This window comes from Symsagittifera roscoffensis, chromosome 1 (assembly GCF_963678635.1).
Source record: "Symsagittifera roscoffensis chromosome 1, txSymRosc1.1, whole genome shotgun sequence".
NCBI classification, from domain to species: Eukaryota; Metazoa; Xenacoelomorpha; order Acoela; family Convolutidae; genus Symsagittifera; species Symsagittifera roscoffensis.
In genome coordinates this window covers 85,487,686-85,495,828 of record NC_087062.1, presented here as the reverse complement: position 1 = coordinate 85,495,828, position 8,143 = coordinate 85,487,686, and positions in this window count along the sequence as shown.

The following is an 8,143-nucleotide window of genomic DNA, read 5'->3' as shown; positions in this document are numbered from 1 at the left end:
TTAGCCAAATCTCGATCTGCAGCATCTCCGACGTTTTTGCTCTCGAAGCATCGAGTGAAGGTCATAGTCATCTTTCAAAGATCGGAATGAAACTAAGAAGTGAGAAGAATCTAGATGGTCATGAAGGGCGAAGCGCCGAGGCCGAGGCGGCGAACGTGTCACCAACGGAGCCCTTCGAGGAAGGGGAGCAAACGCTAATCCGACCCGACCCGGCCACCACCTTCAGGAGGACGCGCAAGAGCCCTGTGACGACTCAGAACGGGAAGGGGTAGAGAAACCCCTGAGAACCTCGGAGCGATCCGAGGCTGATGCAAGAGAGGAGTTGTTGTTCAAAGGCATGTCCAAATCGGAGACCTAGAGCAATAATCGGAGAAAGGAACACTTCTCCTGTCTCGGGCTAGGTGTGAAGTCCGTGTCCGATGGTAAGTCCCGGATGGTTAAAGCCAAAAAACAACCCGTCTGCTCGGAGCGATGCCATGCGTTGATCGTACAACGTCTTGAAAATCTTCCTTGTTTTTGAATTGGATTGCTCTTCCCTGGGACTAATGCTCGACATCATTGCATTCTTGCCCTGCTTGACTATAGAAGATTGTTCCTTTCTCCGATTACTGCTCTTGGTCTCCAATTTTGACGTGCCTATGAACAACAGCTCCTCTCTTGCGTCAGCCTCGGAACGCTCTGAGGTTTTCCGGGGTTTCTTTACTCCTTCCCGTTCCAAGTCGTTACCGGGCTCTTGCGGGTCCTTCTGATGGTGGTGATCGGGTCGGATTAGCGTTTTCTCCCGTGCTCGAAGGACTCCGTTGGTGTCACGTTCGCCGCTCCGGCCTCGGCGTTTCGCTCATCATCACCATCTAGATTCTTCTCACTTCTTAGTTTCATTCCATTCACTGAAAGATGACTATGACCTTCACTCGTTGCTTCACAAGCAAAAACATCGGAGATGCTGCTGATCGAAAATAGGCTACGCCGCGATTGAAACCTCCGCGTGCTTTCCGTGCTCAGCCTGGGTATCTTAGTCGTTTCTCCTAATGAGTCTCTCCGCTGCATGTTTTGCAACTAACCGAGGTCCTTATAAATCCAAAAATTATATTCTGACGACAATGCACAATTCTCAGAAGAAAAAATGTTTTGCTAAAGCCTGCTTGTTCAATTTCTTCAAAATGTAAAGTGTTCTTTAATGTGATAGAGGTGCTATTAGTGACTCGGCCAAAGTTCAACACAGGGATCGCCTGGTGTTGATTTACAACTCACTCCACTCAAATACTTAGTAAAATAGTATCACAAAAATTCAAAAGGTATTATAACCAATACACAAAACACAATTGGCAATAAAATGACTACACACCCTATTGGTGACAGCGATCTCTCGCTTCAAGGTCACTTTACTGCCAAAGATGTCTGAAATCACTGCCTCATTTAAAAGCAAGCAATTCTTTATAAAATAGCAGTGATGGTTTCAATAACAGATAAATTAAACTTTATCCTAAAGTAAAAGGCTTCCCTCAATTGGAACACTCCAAACTCCAAACGAACGAAGCCCAGGACACTGTCTTCTCAAGTGAGTGTGTCTTGCTTAATACACTCACCGAGGTCTTCTTTTATGTGTCCTGTGATTACCCTATAGGTGACAGCGATCTCTCGCTTCAGTATCACTCTACCGCCACAGATGTCTGAAAGGGATATCTAAGCTCTTTAAATTGTCCCGATGGGTCCCTCCAAATTTTCACTAAGGAGGATTGTTAGGGGCTTAAGTCACTTCGGAGGGTTTTTCGGAGGGTTGTTAAGACTCTTAGCTTACTCCGGAAGGTTGCCTCGGAGGGTACCTTTAATGCCCAATATACTTCGGAGGGTCTCCCTAAACTCACTAAAGAGTTTCAATAAAAGGCCTAAAACACTCCGGAGGGTTACTTCGGAGGGTTCGCTCAATTTTCCAACTGTTTCAAGTCACGCCTCGAAGGGTCGCCAGGAGGTTGTTAAGGGGCTTAGCTGACTCCGGAGGGTTGCTTTGGAGGGTTCCCCAAAAATCACAAAAACAAATGCTTTCACCTCTCTAAAGCCTCTGATCGCGTTCTAGCTTGCTTAAAACAAGATGGGTTGACACGTTCAACCTTTTCAATAGGATAAAACGCGGTTTTATAAAAAATTTCTGCCGCTCGGAGGATTCCCTAAAAGTTGGACCCTCCGAACTAACAAGTTCTAGAAAAATATTCTTTTCTGAAGTTATCAACCAAAAAAAAGTGCGGTTCAGAAGAGTGATCAAAAACGTCGACTTATGGTACCAAAATTATTTCGATCGTTTTGTTACTCTTTGAGAAATCAAAAAAACGCGTTTGCTAAATTGACCTATCTTTTTACTACCTATATAGGTTCTCAGAGTCCTTTTCTGCAACACTTGCTAAAAGGGTTTAAAAAAACTTAAAGCGAGCGTAGGAACCCTGTAAAGCACTGTAGTAATGCAAAAATTTGACCAAAATTGGTTTGAAAACAAAAAACTGGTCGAAAAATAATTCAAAATTGGACCCTCCGAGTCCTTCCTTTTGCGATCTTTAAGTTTCTAGTTCTATCCACGGAGCTATTCGGAGGGTTACTCAAAAATTGTTCTAGCAACCACCTAGAACGTTATGCTAGCAGGAACGCAAAAATGTTTATCGCTCTAACTCTAAAAATTCAAAAACTCGATCCTCAAAATATATTGACAAAAATCGGAAAATTACGAAAATTTTGATCTACTAATTCTTTTTCCGCGCGGTTTCTTTAGTTAGAGGACTCTGACTACGTAGTAAGTCACTGCGCAGAATTTTTTTGCTGTTCGAAAAAAGTCAGAAATCCAGAGTTTCTGGGGTTAACAGTTTGGTCGAAAATCGGTTTTTACGACAAAATTGGGGTGTCTCTGGGGTTTAAAAAAGAAATAAATAATATATAATAAGGATAATCACCTATTAGTAATCGTTAATCAAAATTACTATACCCTCCTTTGCACCAAAATACCCGAATTAAGATCCTTTACTCGGAAATTCGCAATCGATGGAAGGTGCAATCGGACCGCGCCAATTGTGCACCCCACCACTTAAGTTTTAATGAAATAGTGCCCGAACGAGACTAAAATTATGTTAACGATACCTAACAGTCGTTGTTTATGTTATTCCTGTTGCGTCTTGTTGAGTCTAGAACACGTCTGTCAGCTTAACACTCTACCCTCCGTTCACCGGCAAAATTGTCATTAACATGCTTAAATACTCAAACAACACTCAATGGAGGATACCTAACCCACCAACAAATTACACAATGTTTCGATCAGAAATGATATAAATCAATCTCAAACATTAACAAATAGGAAGTTCAGATCACAACTTGTCTGGAAATAATATATAAACCGCCGTTTTGTGTTTATTTTTGTTTTTGGTCTCTTTTGGGTTTTTTACTGTAAATTTGTTTTTGGGTTTTTCTTGGTTATGCGCTATTTTTTTGGAATTTACGCTTTCTCTTTAGTTGTTTTTGGTTCAGGGACTTGGGATAAGCGGGCTCTAGACTTCCCATCTAACCCCCCGGAATTTTCTAGGCCCCAGAATATTTCGGTCTTAACTAAGTTAAAAAGCTAGATCGTACCAAGCGGAGGGTCGATACCTTCCGCCTAATACCATACAGGACATTGAAGCCTCTAATTTGGGCATACGCTCGAAGCGGAGGGTTCGTTGCTGAAAAATTTACTGATAATGATGGTCTTGCCTCTAACAAGGTCACCCATGAGCGCCATGAGAACGTCTATGTAACATTCGCCCAAAAACTACATAGTGACGGAGCGTAGAAAAAGCACCTAATGACGACTGGCAGGCATCAGTTACCATAATTCTACTCGTTTTTTACCGTCTAGACCTAGCCAGTTAGTTTTTTGGTTTGCTTAGTGCTATGTAAAAAGTTGCATTTTTTAGGCCATCAGTCAAACGAATTTTGATCAGCTTTCGCTTACATGCAAAGATAACCACAGACCTGGGTCTCGGATCCCCCTACTACGTGACTACTATTAAAAACACGGCTCGGAATCCATAATTTACTATGTCTTTATTGAAAAGTTTTATTTTGTTTTTCTCGACTTGTTCGCTCGAGGTTCTCGCTTGTTGTGTTTTTCTGTTGACAATCGAAATTTTAAAATTTAAAAACTCCCGGACATTCTGACCCTCTTTTTCATCACGAATTCGTCCTTAACAACAATAACTTTCGTTTTGTTCTCGTCGGATGGTTCGACTGTTCCAATTTGGCCAAATGGCACAATCAGCATCAGTAGGAAAAAAAATTAAGGAGCTGTCATGATCCTCATCCACAAAATCTTGAACCCTATCTTCCGCACAAACTTTATGAAGCATTTAAAGCATCTATCATTGTAAAGTTTTAAACATCAAATAACAAAAACGAAAAATCAACACATAACTTTTATTCATAAAAAAGTTCCAAGAGGAGCCATTAATTTATATTTACCGAAAAACTTGCTTTTTCTAATGATTTCGCGCAATCTTATCAAACAATCACAGGTAGGAAACGTTCTCTTGATCTCTTGTACTTATGACATGAAACACAAGAATCAGTACAGCTGAAAGGTTACTACAAAAAAATCACTACCACTCTAGATAGAGATAAACACGGCCCCAGGGCTAGGTCTCTTAAAAACTTTAGATACATGAACGCCGTGAACAGTGAACATTTGATCCATTTCAAATGAATCAACCTAAAACTCAACTCACCTCAACATAACTGTATAAAAAGCACCCTAGTAAAAAAATTCAGGTACTCACTTCAAGAAAACCACTCTTGAACTAGTCCCAGACACTATCAATTAAAAGTAACTACAATAACTCTAAAGTATTGAATGAAGTAAAAAATTTTAACTCTTGCTCCAGGTGTAGAACTTGCGAACCCCTTTGATGCTCTTTATCGGGAACAAGAGATTATTACTCAATTTGTTTGTTATATCGGCTGTACTAAAGTTGTGATGTTTCTGTTTCAGTTATCGGGAGAAAAATGAGCATGACGTGGCTAATTCGAAACTTTGAAAAGTTCCACTTCCAGACGACGTAATTCAGTTTTTTTGAATATAATTTTTTTTTACAAGAGAACACTTTCGGATTCCCTGACATCAACGGCTTCTTCCACGTAGTGTCAGTCAGCTTGAAGTTGCTGGAGTCTCATAAGGAGCTCGGCAGCTAAACTCACATCAATCTGGTAGTTAAGCAATAACGTTCGTTTTGTTCTCGTCGGAGGGTTCGACTGTTCCAATCCGGCCGAACGGCACAATCAGCATCAGTAGGAAAAAAAAACAAAGGAGCTGTCATGATCCTCATTCACAAAATCTTGAACCCTATCTTCCGCACAAACTTTATGAAGCATTTAAAACATCTATCATTGTAAAGTTCAAATAACAAAAACGAAAAATCAACACATAACTTTTATTCATAAAAAACTCCAAGAAGAGCCATTAATTTATATTTACCGAAGAACTTGCTTTTTCTAATGATTTCGCGCAATCTTATCAAACAATCACATGTAGGAAACTATCTCTTGAGCTCTTGTACTTCATACGGTCGGAATCATCCCGCGGTTTGCTTATGACATGAAACTCAAGAATCATTACAGCTTAAAGGCTACTACAAAAAAATCACTACCACTCTAGATAGAGATAAGCACGGCCCCACGGCTAGGTCTCCTAGAAAATTTAAATACATGAACGCCGTGGACAGTGAACATTTGATCCATTTCAGATGAATCAACCTAAAACTCAACTCACCTCAACATAACTGTATAAAATGCACCCTAATAAATAAATTCAGGTTCTCACATCAAGAAAACTACTCTTGAACTAGTCCCAGACACTATCAAGTAAAAGTAACTACAATAACTCTAAAGTATTGAATGAAGTAATAAATTTTAACTCTTGCTCCAGGCGTAGAACTTGCGAACATCCTTTGATGCTCTTTATCGGGAACAAGACACTAGTACTCAAGTTGATTGTTATATTGGCTGTACTAAAGTTGTGATGTTTCTGTTTCAGTTATCGGGAGAAAATTGAGCATGACGTGGCTAATTCGAAACTTTGAAAAGTTCCACTTGCACCAAAAACGATTAAAACTTCTTTTAAGTGACCCACTGACACATACTTCCCAAACTCAAGGTCGATGTCTGCCTTAAATCAGTTAAATGTTTTTTTTCAATGATTTTAGTCAAATAATTGTCTTGTCAGTCTTGATATATAAACAGATATATCATAACAGATAACAATAATTAAGTTTTTCAAAATGATTTCTTCTCCAGATTTTGAACCTAGTATCACACTCTAGCTTAAGTTTCTTTCCTTGCCTCAAGTCTCAAGAGATTACCCACCGCCCGGGTTCAATTTTTAGTTCGCTTTTGATATGCTGCGCGTGATCGCTTCCTGTATAACTCACCCTCATCTTTTGAAAGAATCACTTTTTCTTCCCACGCTGTCATTTACTCATACACCTGCATTGATCATTTCTGCTCTCGGGGCTCAGGACTACAGTGACTTCCTGCCTTATACCCTAGCCAAGAAACGCTTGAGAAAACACGCTAGAAAAGATTGACCGTTCCTGGCAGAAGTTCATCCGACAGCGTTCGACAGGCCTCTATTTACCCATTGGAACGGGCTGACATCTGGCTGGAAGAGGGTAGGCAAGGTATCAAGAAATAATACGAAAGCGAGGGAATCGATACTAGAAGAGCACTTGTCTTAGAATGTGAGTTTGAGTCTTCACATTTCGTTTTGTCAAAGCAGAGAAGCAAAAGTGGGGATGCTACCGAATCGCGCTTTGAGATTACGAGAGCAGAAAGAGTGAATGCAGCCGTATGACTAAATTAGAGCTTGTGAAGAGATAGTGGTTAATTCAGAAGAGGAGTGGAGTTATCGAAACCACTCTACAGGAAGCTATCACGCGCGGCATGTCAAAAGCAGACTGAGAATCGAACCAGGACGGTGAGTAATTTTTTGAGACTGGAGGCAAGGAAGGGAACTTGAGCCAGAGTGTGAAATTATAATGAAAAAACTATTTTATATTGGATCCAGTAAACCAAATCACCGTCCAAAGTAATGGATCAAGAATGGTACCGTTAAATAAATGCCTTGATTTATGTCACTGTTCGGGGTAGTAAATCAGATCAGTGATAATTTGGATGATATTTAAAAATTGTTAGAGGGAATGAATTTTGGTAGTTTTCAGCTGCCGTTTAACAGGTCTTTTCAGCAATTTTTCGAAACGCCTTTTCCTTTCAACCAATGAAGAGTCAGCAACTGGTCATTAGCCATCACGCATCTACATTCATTTTTCTCTGCTGAATCAGTTTTAAAAAAGGCAGAAACGGTTTATGTATTGTTTTATTAATATCTTTTCTTTTGTTTAAATTAGACAACATACAGCGGTTTTGGTTCGTTTTTATTTCGAAACAGAATGGCAAGCCTGTTCGACTTCTGTTAACTCGGCAATCTCAAAATGTGCGAATACAGTTTAACTAACGAAATTTTTTTTAGGCGCTCAAGTGACAACACAAAAATAAACTTTTTTTACAAGAGAAAACTTTCGGATTCCTTGTCATCAACGGCTTCTTCCACGTAGTGTCAGTCAGTTTGAAACTGCTGGAGTCTCATAAAGAGCTCGTCAGCAAAACTCACATCCTCACATCAATCTGGTACTTAAGCAATAACGTTCGTTTTGTTTTCGACGGAGGGTTCGACTGTTCCAATCCGGCCGAATGGCACAATCAGCATCAGTAGGAAAAAAACACAAAGGAGCTGTCATGATCCTCATTCACAAAATCCTGAACCCTATCTTCCGCATAAAACTTTATGAAGCATTTAAAGCATCTATCATTGTTAAGTTTGAAGCATCAAATAACAAAAACAAAAAATCAACACATAACTTTTATTCATAAAAAAGTTCCAAGAAGAGCCATTAATTTATATTTACCGAAAAACTTGCTTTTTCTAATGATTTCGCGCAATCTTATCAAACAATCACATGTAGGAAACTATCTCTTGAGCTCTTGTACTTCATACGGTCGGAATCATCTCGCGGTTGGCTTATGACATGAAACTCAAGAATCATTACTGCTGAAAGGCTACTACAAAAAAAATCACTACCAC